The sequence below is a fragment of the Lissotriton helveticus genome, chromosome 3_2 (assembly GCF_964261635.1).
Source record: "Lissotriton helveticus chromosome 3_2, aLisHel1.1, whole genome shotgun sequence".
Classification (NCBI taxonomy): domain Eukaryota; kingdom Metazoa; phylum Chordata; class Amphibia; order Caudata; family Salamandridae; genus Lissotriton; species Lissotriton helveticus.
The window spans coordinates 95,727,890-95,745,677 of NC_136062.1; positions in this window are offsets into that span (position 1 = coordinate 95,727,890).

Consider the following 17,788-nt stretch of genomic DNA (forward strand, 5'->3'; position numbering starts at 1 on the left):
TGAAGCTGTAGTAAATGAGACTGCCTCTGCTCTAGGTAACTTAACCGAAGAGCAATCTGCTATGAGATTTGTCATTTTACAGAATCGTCTCGTCCTTGACGTCATACTGGCCGATAGGGGCGGGGCCTGTAGAGTCATCGGATCTAGTTGCTGCATTTTCATTCCAAATAACGCGCCGTCTGTTTATTCAGCTATAACCAGACTCCATAAAATTGCCCATCTGTTACACCAAGATCCAGGCACCTGGACATGGTCCGGTTGGTTCTGGAATATAATTTCCGCATGGGGATGGAAAATATTGTCCTTTCTAGGTATTGCAGTAGCGATCATATTCAGCTGCTGCCTCTGTATACAATGTGGCCCTGCGATTTGCGGCATTTGTGCTACCTCTTGTATTCCTAGTCCCAAGCCCCGTTCTAAATCCCGTTCCAGGATAATTCGAGACGAGCAAATGATACTGTATGAAATGATAGACGGTATCATGAAAATTGATGTTTCCTGATGGAAACGTAGTGACAAGGAGGGAATGTGGAAAAGTAAATTTTGCCATGTTCTGTGTCCCTACGTGTCATCCATCATATGTTATGTGTGCATGATTAAATATGCATATGCATTCCCCATGTCCGATTAATGACGCAATTACAGTTGTGTCCACCTCTAGTATGCCAGTTTCCAGTCCTCGTGAATACTACGAATATCAGGCCTATGTAAAGCTACGTTGCCACGTTTCTCAGTGTGCACGTTATTCTATTATAAAAGTCCCCGTTTCTAGGCCTCAAAAGGGCCTGGACACCAGATTCAGCTCCTGTCTCCTGAAGCCTCGCTGAGGAGCGATACAGCCCCCACCTGTATCCTCGACCCTTCACTTACTTCCTGCCTCGCAGTGCCCGGCCCAGCCTGGCTCAGCCTCTGAGTCTGCCAAGAATATGTTATGATTCCAGTTATCAGTTCAGTCCTCCTTCTCTGCATTCCTAAGCTACTGAACTGCATCAATAGTTTCCGTCATTGTCTAGCCTTCACGTCTCCACGTTAGAGAAATACTGCATTTAATGGTCATTTAATATTCTTCATCACGCACTACATGTAGAATAATGCATGGTCCAGTCTTAGAATCAAGTCAGCCTTTCCCCTCCTGACTTCTAGTTTATATCAATATGTTCTCTAAACATCAGATACTAGATACTGTTTAGGTACATGTCGCCCTGACTCTCCAGACTTCAGTCTCTGCTCCTAGCACAGAGTTCATAGCCCCCAGCTTCTCCTAGTGATACGTCATTGCTAGTTTGCGCGCACCATCAGGTTAGAGGTCCCGGCTCCTTAGGTAGCCCCCTCCATGGTTTCCGCCCCATTCATGACATATTCTGTTACGTTTGCATCACATGTCTATGTATACGCCCTGTTACACCTCTTTTCGCCCTTATCTTTCGCGACTGCTACGCGTCACGCCTTCTGCTCCACCCACTGCTACGCCTACTGCAATGTAATGCTATGTGTTTGCGTTATGTATATATGCTCATGTATTGTTATTAAAAGTCAGCGCGCTCATCCCAGATCCAGCCCCAGCAGCTGCTGGGCCCTGTCATCCTATTCCTATGCAGGTTGTCCTGTTCCTGTCCTTATGCTGTATTAAACCTGCAAAACTCCTACTACCTCGAATCTTGACTCTTATTTATTGAGCTATCTGTTCTGTTATATGTCTAGTCAAAAAGAGAGGTATTATTTATTTATTTACCACAATGTACCATAAACCCAAAAGCTCTTCTCAGAGCTACCCTACATCTGATCACTCACAATTATTATTTTTCTCTAACTTTTTTCACTAATTTTCAACAAAGTACGCTCCCCGGGGCGCTACCCGGTACGCGAACCGGAAGCTAACCTCGCGGAATTTTTAAAAAAAATGTTTTTTTTCGCACATATAAGCCTCCTCAGCCACCCTCAGAAAACCTAGGGGGTCAAGATAAGTCTACCGTACCCCCTTCTACCCATTCTGAACATTATTTGCCCTCCATCTTGTATCTTAATTCGACCGAAACACAAAATGGTGGACTCCCGTAACGCTTCAGGTTCGCGTACCGGGGCGCTCGCCAGTTCGCGTACCGGGTCGCTCCCTGGGAAGCGCACCATCAAAAAAGGTGGGAAAATAATTTACAGAAAAACGACTGGAGACACTCTCACCAAATATAGATTAGCTCATACTACATACCAATCCCTATCATTTTCACAAATTTGATTGAAATTCCATTTAGCCATTTAGCCTGTAGACCTCTCTAAATATCGTGAGGTAAATTACTTCACAAAACACATCTGAAGTGTTGGAATTGACAACCAATGAAAATGTTACTTTCATTTTCTACTTTTATTATCTGACATTTGATTGGTTATATACCTGAATATATATAAAGGAAGAGAAGGAAACACAGCCATTTTGACTACTACTTCTTGTTGTACATTTCAATTGGATTTTCACTAATCACTTCAACTTCTTTGTAAAGGTAAGTTGTTATTTTTAAAACTGAAGTATATTGTGCACTATAAGTTAATATGGTAAACTTTTTCTGATAGTTATATACTATCCCTCTGTAGTAGTTATAGATTTAGATAGACTTCTCTGTTATAGTTATGGATGGAGTTAGGCTTCTCTTGTATAATTATGAATTTACTTACGTTAAATCACATACACTTTTTTATATTCCTACTTCCACTCTGATACTATACACTGCCCAAAGATAAATTCACTGATAAAAACTGCCTATCTAAAATTAATCCCAACAGTGCCCTATCTCTACTAATATATATTTTTTTTATCCAAATTTCAGGCAAAATGGAAGGCGAACACAAAGTTTCATTTCAAATTGTCCTGCAAGAGAGCAGCCAAGAAATAATTGATCCAAATTATATAGAATTTATGGATGAAACTTGGGACCAAGAACTACTGCAATGTGTGCAAGCAGTAGATGACCTCCTTCAAAATGAGGACATTTTACACCCTCAGAGATTACAAACTATGTTCAATGAAAATAATGACATTTCAGACAGTGAAATGTTAGAAAGTTTATTAAATTTTGAAACACAATCACAATAATAAATAATTGCTTAAAAAATAAAGAAATTAAAAAATAATCAACAAAACCAACAATCAATTAACATACAGTATTTGAAAAGTCTATCATTCTTTTTTCCTTATAGTACGCTCCCCAGAACGCTTCCCGTTTTTTTTTGCCCTGCGGGGCCCTTTTAAAGCCTCCACATCAAACCTAGGGGAGAATCTACTATGCCCCCTTATGGTCATTTCCCCCTTTGTTTTGGCCTCCTCTTGTCTCTCGATCCTACCGAGAGACAAGATGGCGGCCGCTCCAGACTGTTTAGAATGTTGACAGACACCGGAGAGCCAATCAGCTTCGCTTCGCGAAGTTCCGTTACGCGTCAAGTACGCGAACCGTAGCGCTGCCCAGAGCGCGCTTACAGATATATATCTTTTTTTGAACGTTAATTTCTCAAAATCCACTGGAGCACATATATTGAGACCTAGCAAAGGCACATCGGGCTAACAGTCCCTACAATTTTGCCAAGTTTCGTGCAAATCCATTCAGCCGTTCGGGCTAAAAGTGAGGCCAACCGCCCTATGGAAATTAACATGGGAAAAACGCATTTTGGGACTCCCCTTTTTTCTCGGCCCCCCCTTGACGAACCCCCCCCATATTTTCAGGGGCTGCTCAGAAACAAAATGTTCCATTTTCCTGAAAATTTCAGCCAATTCCGTCCACAAACGCCAAAGTTATTAGACATAGAATTTTCAAAAATCACATAGGGAAAAAATCCTAACTATATATACCTACTGGCGACCGCCAGTAGGTAACTTCGCGTACCGGAACTTCGCGTAGCGAAGCTGATTGGCTCTCCGGTGTCTGTCAACATTCTAAACAGTCCGGAGCGGCCGCCATCTTGTCTCTCGGTAGGATTGAGAGACAAGAGGAGGCCAAAACAAAGGGGGAAATAACCATAAGGGGGCATAGTAGATCCTCCCTGACCCCCTAGGTTTAATGTGGAGGCTTTAAAAGGGCCCCGCGGGGCAAAAAAAAAGTAATTTTTTTTTTGTTTTTTTGCGTGGGTAGCGCCCGGTCCGCGAACCGGGAAGCGTTCTGGGCAGCGTACTACAATGAAAAATGAATGATAGACTTTTCAAATGCTGTATGTTAATTGATTGTTGGTTTTGTTGATTATTTTTTATTTTCCTTATTTTTTAAGCATTTTTTTTTTATTGTGATTGTGTTTCATAATTTATTAAACTTTCTAACATTTCATTGTCAGAAATTTCATAATTATCATGGAATATACATTGTAGTCTCTGAGGGTGTAAAATGTCCTCATTTGCAAGGAGGTTATCTACTGCTTGTACACATTGCAGTAGTTCATTGTCCCAAGTTTCATCGAAAAATTCAATATCATTTTCATCAATGATTTCTTGGCTGCTCTCTTGCTTTCTGTTCGCCTTCCATTTTGCCAGAAATTTAGATTAAAAAAAATATATTAGTAGAGATAGGGCACTGTTGGGATTAATTTTAGATAGGCAGTTTTTATCAGTGAATTTATCTTTGGGCAGTGTATAGTATCAGAGTGGAAGTAGGAATATAAAAAAGTGTATGTGATTTAACGTAAGTAAATTCATAATTATACAAGAGAAGCCTAACTCCATCCATAACTATAACAGAGAAGTCTATCTAAATCTATAACTACTACAGAGGGATAGTATATAACTATCAGAAAAAGTTTACCATATTAACTTATAGTGCACAATATACTTCAGTTTTAAAAATAAAAACTTACCTTTAGAAAGAAGTTGAAGGAATTAGTGAAAATACTATTGAAATGTACACCAAGAAGTAGTAGTCAAAATGGCTGTGTTTTCTTCTCTTCCTTTATATATATTGAGGTATATAACCAATGAAATGTCAGGTAAAAAAAGTAGAAAATGAAAGTAACATTTTCATTGGTTGTCAATTCCAACACTTCAGATGTGTTTTGTGAAGTAATTTACCTCAGGGTATTTAGAGAGGTCTACAGGCTAAATGGCTCAATGGAATTCCAATCAAATTTGTGAAAATGGTAGGGATTGGTATGTAGTATGAGCTAATCTATATTTGGTGAAATTGTCTCCAGTGGCTTTTCTGTGAACTACTTTCCCACCTCTTTTGATGGTGCGCTTCCCAGGGAGCGACCCGGTACGCGAACCGTTGAGTGCCTCGGTTCGCGGACCTTAAGCGTTCCGGGAGTCCACCATTTTGTGTTTCGGTCGAATTAAGATACAAGATGGAGGGCAAATAATGTTCAGAATGGGTAGAAGGGGGCACGGTAGAGTTATCTTGACCCCCTAGGTTTTGTGAGGGTGGCTGAGGAGGCTTATATGTGCGAAGAGAAAACATTTTTTTTAAAAATTTCGCGAGGTTAGCTCCCGGTTCGCGTACCGGGTAGCGCCCCAGGGAGCGTACTTTGTTGAAAATTAGTGAAAAATGTTAGAGTAAAATAATAATTGTGAGTGATTAGATGTAGGGTAGCTCTGAGAAGAGCTTTTGGGTTTATGGTACATTTAGGTACTTATAAGTAGGTACCAATGCACATTCTTAAATTCAGAGTGAAAATTCTGTTGCCCTCATCTGAGAAGTGAACTCCATCTCCTCTGTAGATATCTTGCATGTAGTAACGCAAGTTATTGTTGTACAGGGAGCCCATTCCATGGTCTCTCATGTAAGCAGAAACAGATTTGTTTACATGCTTCCTCGACTTCTCAATTTGTGGACAAAATTGGTTTGACCACCTCCATTTCTGTCTTTGGCATATATTTGAATATACCAAGGCAGTCTGAGGAAAAAGTGTCATTAATTGCTCAAAGGTGTCCTTTAAAAGCATTTCCAGACCTACACCAGTCAAAGTGCCCAAGTCATTACCTCCACAGTGCACAATTAACAGGTCAGGTTTGGGCAAATGCATAAAGGTTTTCACCAATGGTATCAATTGGTGACATTTTAATCCTCTGTGGCCAAACCACTTAATTTCCACATCTTGTAAATTGAGGTTAGGTAAATTCCTGTTTTCAACGTACCTTTGAGCCCAGTGAATATAACTATGTCCAACAATCCAGACAGAAAACATGGTGAGAGAAGGTTCTCCTGCAGTCAGATGAAGTGTGGCAATGAAATGGCAGTTGAAAAAATGAGAGTGTAAAATGAAAAAAAACTGTGGAGTTTCTGTGTTCATGAAGCAGTAACAGTGATTGGTGGATTTTGATTGCTGAAAACAGAAAGTTAGGGTGCACGGATGTGTTCTTTGAAAGATGTATTTTGAGTGGTCAATAAAAAATCATTAAATGAAAGAATGCACTGGATATGCAGGTGCACTGAGAGTTCAGAGTTCAATTGCAACATTGTTGTGTGAACTTGCAAACAACAGAGGTCTTCCAAGAGGTGGTTGCCATGCAGAAAAGGCAGAAAGGGCAGAGGGGGGAAGGGTTTTCATTTGAAAAAAAGTGAGGGAAGAGTTTTGATTGGGTGACATGAGAGATATGTGTGAAGAATTACAGCATTTCTGTGCTTTTGATAGCTGCAGACTCTGGAGTGCATACCTTTTGCTCTGCTGAAGACAAATTGGTGTGTTTCTGAGACTGTTTTGAAACTCAAAGTATTTGCTAAGGTGAGAAAATATTTCTTTAATTTAGATAGAGAATAGTGTGCTTTAAGGAGAAAATTATGAATTATGTGGCGCAAATTGCTTGTAAATATGCTCCCACCTGTGCATGGAAAATTTAGATTTTGAATGTTTGTGTTACATAGCCATGTTAAAAGTGATACAAACATGCTGCAAAGGCAATCAAAAAACGCTTTTATGTGTCTTAAGGACATTTTAAGTAATTTTCCCATGTGCAGTGTTTTGAAACTATGATTTGAAAATCGTTTTTGGGGAAAAGGAATTGTTTTTAAATTTATGACAAGGACATAATGGTGTATGCTTCTTTATAAGGCAATTGACTGTCCCTGATGTTATTTTTCCCATTTTAATGTAAGACCTTTCTCTGTGGCGCAAATTGCTTGTAAATATGCTCCCACCTGTGCATGGTAAATTTAGATTTTAAATGTTTGTGTTACATAGCCATGTTAAAAGTGACCCAACCATGCTGGAAAGGCAATCAAAAACGCTTTCATGTGTCTTAAGGACATTTTAAGTCATTTTCCCATGTGCAGTGTTTTGAAATTATGATTTGAAAATCGTTTTTGGGGAAAAGGAATTGTTTTTAAATTTATGACAAGGACATAATGGTGTATGCTTCTTTATAAGGCAATTGACTGTCCCTGATGTTATTTTTCCCATTTTAATGTAAGACCTTTCTCTGTGGCGCAAATTGCTTGTAAATATGCTCCCACCTGTGCATGGCAAATTTAGATTTTGAATGTTTGTGTTACATAGCCATGTTAAAAGTGATACAAACATGCTGAAAAGGCAATCAAAAAACGCTTTTATGTGTCTTAAGGACATTTTAAGTAATTTTCCCATGTGCAGTGTTTTGAAATTATGATTTGAAAATCGTTTTTGAGGTAAAGGAATGTTGTTAAAATTTATGTGCGCCATATGCCCCCAAATTTCTTTTTCAAGGGTGCAGCAGGGTGTTATTGAGACACCCCTGCACCTTTGGAAAAATTCCTAATTTGCGATGAGCAAATTGTTAATCGCAAATTGCACCTTCATTTATATGAGCCTCCTAGCCCATGGAAATGAATGGGTAATTTGCAATTAGCAATTTGCTCATCGCAAATTTGGAATGGTAAAGAATCGCTATTTATTCCTTAAAATTCGCTATTTTGGAAATGCAAAATAGTTATATGATACATATGGCGGTTGATGTCTAACAAGATAAGAAGCTTAGGGATACATTTATGATGACTGGCGCAATGAAGTGGACATCACTTACTTCATTGGTAGAGCTTTACATGTATTATGTCCTCTGTATTCTTCATCAAGCGTAACTTTAATCTGCAATCCTGAGTAGGCCTCACCTTAAACAAACCTCTGGATAGGCCACATCTTATTGTCATCCTGAATTAATCATTTAAAATGCTAGGGACAGATTTATGATAGGTGTATGCCTCTTTTGCGCCACTTAGAAAACACTGTCCATGGGGAAATGACTTAAAATGTCCTTAAGATACATGAATGTGTTTTTTTAAAGCGTTTGCAATTTTTTTGCGTCACTTTTAACATGGCTATGTGACTCAAACAGTCAAAATCTAAATTCGCCATGCACAGGTGGGAGCATATTTACAAGGAATGTGCTCCATGGGGAAAGGTCTTATAATGTAATATGGGAAAAATGACATCAGAGACACTGAAATGCCTTATAGAGAAGCATACACCATTATGTCCTTGTCATAAATTTGCAAACCATTACTTTTCCCCAAAAACGATTTTCAAATCATAATTTGAAAACACTGCACATGTGGAAATGACTTAAAATGTCCTTAATTCAAAATTTGCTATTCCTTATTTTGCGATTGCACTGAAGGATTTGCAAATTTTGCGATTCCTTAAATGCAATGTATCAAACAAAAAATATGTAAAAAATGATATTAAGGATTTGGAAACTACCACCAACTTCTAGTTTGTGGTAATTTGCGAATTCTTTTCAAAAAGCATTTTTTTCCAAAAAACAAAAGGTCCCATATGACGCCCATACATGCCCTTAGGGCATGTATGTGTGCCATATGCCCCCAAATTTCTTTTTCAGGGGTGCAGCAGGGTGTTCTTGAGATACCCCTGCACGCTTGAAAAAATTCCTATTTTGTGATGAGCTAATTGCTAATCGCAAATTGCAACCTTCATTCCTATGAGCCTCCTAGCCCATGGAAATGAATGGGTAATTTGCAATTAGCAATTTGCTCATTGCAAATTAGGAATGGTAAAGAATTGCTATTTATTCCTTAAAATTTGCTATTTAGGAAATGCAAAATAGTTTGATGGTACATATGGTGGTTCATCTGTAACAAGATAAGAAGCTTAGGGATACATTTATGACGACTGGCGCAATAAAGTGGACATTACTTACTTCATTGGTAGGCCTTTACATGTATTATCTCCTCTGTATTCTTCATCAAGCGTAACTTTAATCTGCAATCCTGAGTAGGCCTCACCTTAAACAAACCTCTGGATAGGCCACACCTTATTGTCATCCTGGATTAATCATTTAAAATGCTAGGGACAGATTTATGATAGGTGTATGCCTCTTTTGTGCCACTGTGCGTCACTTTTATGATGCAGCGGCGGTGCTAATTTGCAATTAGCAATTTGCTCATTGCAAATTAGGAATGGTAAAGAATTGCTATTTATTCCTTAAAATTTGCTATTTAGGAAATGCAAAATAGTTTGATGGTACATATGGTGGTTCATCTGTAACAAGATAAGAAGCTTAGGGATACATTTATGATGACTGGCGCAATAAAGTGCACATTACTTACTTCATTGGTACGCCTTTACATGTATTATCTCCTCTGTATTCTTCATCAAGCGTAACTTTAATCTGCAATCCTGAGTAGGCCTCACCTTAAACAAACCTTTGGATAGGCCACACCTTATTGTCGTCCTGGATTAATCATTTAAAATGCTAGGGACAGATTTATGATAGGTGTATGCCTCTTTTGTGCCACTGTGCGTCACTTTTATGATGCAGCGGCGGTGCTAATTTGCAATTAGCAATTTGCTCATTGCAAATTAGGAATGGTAAAGAATTGCTATTTATTCCTTAAAGTTCGCTATTTAGGAAATGGAAAAAACTTTGATGATACATATGGCGGTTCATCTCCAACAAGATAAGAAGCTTAGGGATAGATTTATGATGACTGGTGCATCACCAGGGATGTGTCAGTCATCCTGCGCCGCTGTTCCGCCACCCATGGTGTGCTGCATTTACAATGCGGGGCATCATGGGGCAAAAATCGCACAGATGCGTGACGTATCTGTGCTGTAAAGGTAGTGATTGCTGGAGTTGTATCGCAAGTGCGATGCAGCTCAAGCAAGGCTCAGGGGTGCCCCATCTCCACAATGTTGCGTCAAGACCTATGCCTGCTTAAAGCAGGCGCAGGGTTTTGACGAAGCTTTCTCCTATCTAATTGTAAATACGGCACAACATGGGTGGCAGAGTAGTGGTGCACGTTAACTGGTGCATGCCTGGGGATGTGCCATTTAACATAAATCTGCCCCTTTACATTTAAGTATGTGCAGGACACACAGAGTCGGTGAGGCTTATCCAAGGTTAAGAAGAGATGAGTCCTGTTCACTGAAAATTTAGACATAGTCTTCACCTGCTCAGCATTGCTGGACATGGCTAAATAATAGCTGCAAAATATTACTCTTGTTAAACAATTTTACTATTATAATCTCTGAGATTTGTCTCTTACTCTGCAACATCTCATTGTTGTTATCTTTCTTTAAAGATAAAGACAACATCAACATGAGCGACAATCTGCAATCAGTTGATTTTGACCTCATCATTGAACTTGTAATTGAAACATCAGTGGATGTTGATCCTTTGGATGATTTAAATCCTGAGGATGAAGAAGAGCGTGATGAGGATGCAGATTTGTCCGAATTATATGACATAGGGTGGGAAGCTGACCTGCTTGAGCCTATGGAAATATAAACATTTATTTTTAAAATTTATAATTAATAAAAAGTAAAAATGTAAACCGTTTAATTTAAAAATAAAGACACCTTCAAAAACAGGTTATGTGTAGTGTCTTCAATAAAATATTAAAATATGCTCATAAAATTAGATCAGATTCACATATAAAATAGCACAGGTAACATAAATATAAATGTCATTTCTTTTCTGCTATTTCTGTATTGTAAATTTACCAACGACTAAAAAATCTTCTAATTAAAATGTCAAGTAGTGTGTTAAGTTTTTGATCACTGTTATTGATTTACTGTTTGGTAATAATGGTTAATAACATTTTTTATTATATTTTACCACAGATTCAACTGCAGATCATTTCAAGATTTCACCATGCCAACAATAGAAAGACAGAGAAAGGCTGCAAAACGTCAAAGACAGCAGGTGAAAGAAAATAAGCAGCAGTCCTCTAACAAAAAGATTTGTCAAGTCACGAAGAAAGCACCGGGTAAGAGCACAAAATATTTCATAAGAAATATGTGTAGTAAAAAAAATATTACTACAGAAAATGTTTCAGTCCATAAAACGAGAAGGAATTCAAATGGAAAGGAAAGGCCAATCAAAAATGTTACTGCTAGAGCAAGAGATAACTCTGTGCATGATAGTAGAAGGAAACAACAGTTTAGGGAGATTCGTAAACGAATGTTCCGCAACAGGATAATTGGCAATTTGTTAAAAAATATTAAGAAAGGTCAACAGAAACTGGTTTTTTATAAGAGAAAAAAAAAAGTTGAGAAAGTTATTGATCAGGCATTTGAAATTAAACGTAAGTTATTTATTTTGATAATCAATAGAATTAGGAAGCTAAACAAGGCAATTTATGATTTCAAAAGAAATAGTAGATGGAAGAGAATAGTTAATCGTAGTAATTTTTGTGAAGTTTTTTCTGGAGAATGGATGCATAGTTCAAGCTGTGAGGCATTTTTTAATGAGGAGAGTTATTTCCAGGATAATGATTTGGTGCATGCAGTTGACACCAGTGGTCGTGCTTATGAAGTGAAAGATGGTTGTCCAGTTGAAAAAGAAAAACTTGTGACAACAGAGACAGAAGAGGTGTTAGGTAATGAGGTTTTAGGAAGACGTGCTAAGGGTCCTGTCTACACCTGGAAGTGTAGTAGTATTTGTAGTGTGCGACAGGATTCCATCAATTTGCTTTGTGATTTTGTACGGTCATTTAATAAGAAAAGTTTGAAGCAGAAAATAAGGTTGTTGCAAGAATTAGATCCTTGCAGAGTGAGAGAAGTGACAGGTTTGCATGGTCATTCACTGGCTTGTCTTTCCAGGAGAGTATGCCAGAGTGTTTTTCATCATTTCAGGATGCTAGCAGTGCATCATAATAAAGTGAGGAAATTAGTTAGAATGTTGTATTATGCTAAGAGTCCAGCAATTATGCTTAAACAATTATGCTCTGCTCTTTTGCATGGTTCTGAAGTAGATGTGAAGAATATTTGTGAAGAAATTGAGTTTTGTTACTTTGGAAGTAAAGAGGAGAATGTTGAAATTGACCCAGAAGAAGAGGGTAATGTGGAAGATAGTGTACAGGTTTCCAGTACAGATAATTTCCAGAGGGAAATTGCCACGTTTGAGGTGAAATCAAGTGAGAGGCCAAATTTCACTTGTGTGTGTTGTCGATGCACTTATTATAAGAATCAGACTAAGTTAGTGGATTTATATGCAAAAAGTGAAAGGGAAAATAATAGTGAATGGAAGGATTTCGCAACATACTTGATGGTAGAAAATTGTTTTGATTTGGGATTGGATCAACGTGTGTGTACTTATTGTTGTTGCAAATTCAATCAAAACCAGATGCCTGCTAGAGCAGTTCATAATAATCTGGAATTGGTTGAGATTCCTTCTGAATTGAAGGATTTAAATACTTATGAATCTATTTTGATTCAAAGTATCCATCCCTTTCAGGCTATTGTAAGAATGGAGCCAAAGACAGGGAAATTGCCTCCATCAGATTTACAGAGAGGATTAAAGGGAAGAGTTGTTTATTTGCCTCTAGATTTGAAGAAAAACATTAACACAATTGGAGTAGAAAAAGTGGAAGAGGAACCTCTGGTTATCTTAGTTAATGGGGTTCCGACAAAGAATAAGAAAATATGGCAAGATTTAGTAGATGTTAGGAAAGTTAAAAAGGCAACATTGTATTTGAAAAAAAATAATAAATACTATAAAAATGTATATGTTGCAGAAGAGGAAGTAAGTGAGGAAGAGGATAGCGATTTGTGTGCTGGTCAAATTGAGAAAGTAGAACCCTCTACTAGTGAAGAAATATATGAACATTATAGTGTTCATCCTTTGCATTCCAAGGAAGTCATGGGGAATGCTATTGAGTTGTTTCAAATGAAACAAGCCAAAGGGAGTCCCATTAGTGTTTGGGAGGAAAGTTTGGAAGCTCGGTGTTTCCCACAGCTTTTTCCAACAGGTCAGGGAGGAAGATATGATGAGCGACCTCATCAAATTCCTGCTTCTGAATACCGGACTTTGCGATTGTATGCAGGAGATGCTAGGTTTCGACAATGCATTCCCTATTTGTTTCATCTCCTGTTTGAAAGCGATCTGTCTGGACTGTCATATGCAGTGAACCACATCTTGAAAAGTGGTATACACATGCAAAACATCTCGGCAAGTGACTTTATGGATAAAGTCAATGTCCAAGACAGTATTTTGGATTCTCACCTGATTAATCTCATGGCGTGTCAGCGTGGTACTAATGAGTACTGGTACCGTCGTCATGGTGATTTAAAATGTATGCTGAGGAACTTAGGTACTCCCACATGGTTCCTCACTCTGAGCTGTGCTGAGTATGGCTGGGAAGACTTATTTGAATTTCTACGAGAGGCAAATGCTAACGTAGATAACATCGAATTCAAGACACCCGGAGAACTGTGCTCTTTGGATCCAGTCAATGTATGTAGGTACTTCAATCATAGATTTGAAGCTATGATGTCTTTCATCATGAATAAGAAGAATCCACCTCTTGGAGAGGTGTTGGATTTCTTCTGGAGAAAGGAGTACCAAGCAAGAGGTGCTCCTCATATACATATGTTGCTGTGGATCAAGGATGCACCTAAATTTGGAACGGATCCAGAAGACTCAGTGATGAGTTTCATCCAACAGTATTCTACGTGTGCTGTTCCAAACGCAAAGGAGAAGAAAAGCCTAAGAGAAAAAGTTCTGCGTTTCCAAAGCCATCGATGTGGAAAGTACTGCCGTCGTAAATTCCGAAACAAGGACAAGTTCTACACCAAATGTCGTTTCGGCTTTCCACGACCGGTGATTTCTAAAGGAAGAGTAAACAGTTTGATGTCTTCGCTGCGACACAATGTCATGAAGAAATCACCTAAAAACACATACAATTTGAAGAGGAACGAAGAGTCCAAGTACATCAACGACTACAACCCGGTGATTTTGTCCATGTGGAATGCTAACATGGATATACAGTTTGTGGCTGATAACTGTATGGCTGTGGCTCGGTATGTGACGTCTTACATCACCAAAAAAGAGAAGACAGAATTGAAGGATATGTGGGAGGACATTTCCCATGAAAAGAGCCTCAGCAAGAAGTTGTACATTTTCAGTCTGAAGATGTTGTCGCATCGAGAAATCGGAGCGTACGAATGCTCTGACCGGTTGTCTTCAGCAAGTCTCTATGCCAAGTCCAGGAGTATCGTTTGGGCGAGTCTTGGTCTTGCTGCAACGCGTAATCGAGTTCTCAAACCTGTCCGGGAAATTGAGTATTTGGCGGAAAAGGAGCCAAACAGTACCGACATTTTGAAGACCAACATGTTGGATACATATTATCCAAATCGAAGCATTCACCTTGAGAATGTTTGTCTGTATGAGGTTCTTCAAAATTACATATTCAAGAGGAACATCAAAGAAGATACTGAGAAAGGAGTGTATGCTGTAATAGGAAGTGAGGGATGTCTGGTCAAGCAAAGAAAATGCCACTTGGTAAACCATCGAAAATTGAGTGGCGAATCTCCTGAAAAAAAGGAGTTTTTCTATTTAGCACTTTTGCAACTTTTCAAGCCTTGGCGTGCAGAAGAGGAACTGCTTGGAGATTTTCTCTGTTACGAAGACTCTTTCAATGCCGCCAAGGAGACCATAGAATGTCCTGCTTTTCCCAAATATGTAGAAATGTTGAATGCGGAAATTGAGCAGGAAGCAACGATTGCAGCCGAGATTGCCAGAGACAGTTCTCAGGACAGTCAGAGTTCTGCTTCATTGAGTCAGGATCCACTAGGAGGACCTGTTATCGAAAATGAAGCTGCCACTGCTATGAATGAAGTGGAAAGAGCCATGGCACATGCTCAGGAGGATGCGGTTAACTTAGAAGAGTTGGAAAGACAACTCAACGTTGAGCAGAGGAAAATATATGACGAAGTTACCAACCAAATTGATCATGGATTAAGTCATGATAAGAAAGAGTGCTCATGTACGTCGTTGAAGCCTGCCCGACTGTACGTGAGTGGAGAAGCGGGAACTGGAAAAAGTTTCCTCATTAAAGCAATTTCATGCTATTTGCAGGAAAGGACAGAGTCATCGCTGTCTTGTGTTGTCACTGCTCCAACTGGACTGGCAGCACATAATATTAAAGGGATTACTTTACATCGTTTACTGATGCTGCCAGTGGAGCATGACAACAAATTACAATATCACAAGCTATCTGGAGATGCTTGTTTTGAAGTTTCAAGAATCTTGAGAAAAATGAAACTTCTTATCATTGACGAAGTAAGCATGGTTTCCAATGTCATGCTTGCCTTTGTGCATTTGAGAATGCAAGAAGTTCTCAAAACAGAGTATGATGTGTTATTTGGTGGCAAACACATCATTGTTTTTGGAGATCTTCTGCAGCTGACACCAGTGAAAGGGCAACCTGTGTTCAAAATGCTCACGCATGAAGATACCAGGAAGTGCCTAGTCAGCATTGGCAACGTCAATATATGGTTAAACTTCAATTATGCTGAACTGCATGAAAATATGCGTCAGGCGAAGGATGAAGTTTACAAGACTATTCTACAAGATGTTATAATTGGAAAAGTGACCGAGCATGGGAAAGAAGCTTTACATGCACGATTACTGTCAAATTTATATCCAGAACAAGATGTTGTGCCTGAGAATATTTTTCAGAAAATTACTGAGAAGAAATCTGGAATATGTTTGATGCCAACTCTTGCAGAATGTGCCAAATTTAACAACAAAATGTTGCATTTAGAAAAGCAAGAGATTGTGAAACTGGAAGCTATTGACAGAGTAGAGCATATGGGATCAACAATTATTTTGTCTGAGAATCTGAAAACAAAATTGGATTCATTAGAGAAGAGTATATCTAAAACTGCAGGTTTTGAAAAGACTCTGAATGTGTGCTTGAACTGCCGTATAATTTTAAGAAGGAATTTACATGTTGAAAGAGGTCTGGTAAATGGATCAATGGGTAATGTTGTTGATTTTGTGAAATACAGAAATAGAGATGGAATTGAATTTTTAAAAATTAAATTTGATGGCATTGAGGAAGTACAGCTAATTGCTCGTTGTTCTGCTAGATTTTTGCTTGTAAAAGACTTATATGTTCGCCGTAAGCAGTTTCCTGTTTGCTTGGCATATGCGGTGACAATCCATAAATCGCAAGGTTTAAGTGTAGACAGTGCATTGGTGAATATTGGCAGTTCTGTGTTCAAGGAGGGTATGGCATATGTGGCATTGTCACGAGTTAGAACTTTATCGGGATTGTACTTGATTGAGTGTGATGTCACAAACATTTGTGCTGATCTAGATTGTGTTAAGGAATACAATAGGTTAAGAAGAGAGTATGCGCCACATTTGCCTCAGTATCCTTTGTTTGAGAAACGTGTGGTAGGCCGGAAACGAAGAAATGTGACCAATACTGGGGAGGTTGTAGCAAAAAGACGAAAAGTCGATGAACCTAAAATTACAAGCAGAAACAAAAAGGATTCTGTTGAAGATGTTGTTGGTTTTCAATTTGAAAACAGTTCTGGTGTCAACTGCTATGCTAATGTAGTGGTTAATGTTTTGTTTTCTCTAGAAAATGTAAAAGAAGAGATTGTGGTCAATTCTGATCAAAGATTTTGCAGTTTGTTAAATTCTGTGTCAGAAAAATGTAGCACTGATAGAAGAAACATAGAAAGTGTGTCTGAAATTCGAAATCTGTTAGACAGATGTTCAGGCCAAACACAATTCTCTCAAAATATTCAGCAAGATTGTCAGGAGTTTTTAATGTATATGCTTGATGTATTACATGCTGAAGGTGTAGATGTAGATCAGCTGTTTGGGCTTTCTTATCAATGGCAGCATGACTGCGAGAACTGTATGGTATCAAGTACTACTAGTGTAGACTCAGAAAGATTTATATATTTAACTTTGCCAGACAGTAAATCAGTCTCCTTTAATAAGCTAGTAAAAGCAGCTGATCACAACATGGAGTGTAGCCAATGTAAATCTGAAATGATGTCCACATTATTTATACGAACATATGGCCAGTATGTCATTTTAATGTTCCAACGATGTAGGCCTGATGGAACAAAATTGACAACTTTAATTAAAAATTTTGTAGCTTCGCAGTTGTCAATATCAGGAAGGACTTTTGTAACTGCAGCAATTATATATCATGACGGCCCTTCAATAACATCAGGACATTACACAGCTTATTTAAAGTCTAGAAATGGCTGGTCATTCTGCAATGATTCTGTTTTAATTTTCAAAAAAAAAATTGCCGTATGACCTTAAAAACTCTTACCTGGTGTTTTTAAAACCAAAATTTTAGGGAAATAATCTCGGGATGTGCTCTGTGGAATTTCAAGAAGTTCTAATGGCTCCTACACAATTTGGCCTTGAGGATACGTGTAGTTCAGAGACATAACTTCTAACCATAGGACTGGACGTCATGGAAAAATACGTGCACTTTGAATGAGTTCAGAAAAACTGTTTCTTTTTATAAGCTAATTGAAGCAGCCAATCAAAACATGGAGTAGAGGGAATGTAAGTCTGCAATGCTGTCTACTGTTTTACATTGCTTTGTGATTAAAAGTGATGTAGAGAATTAAA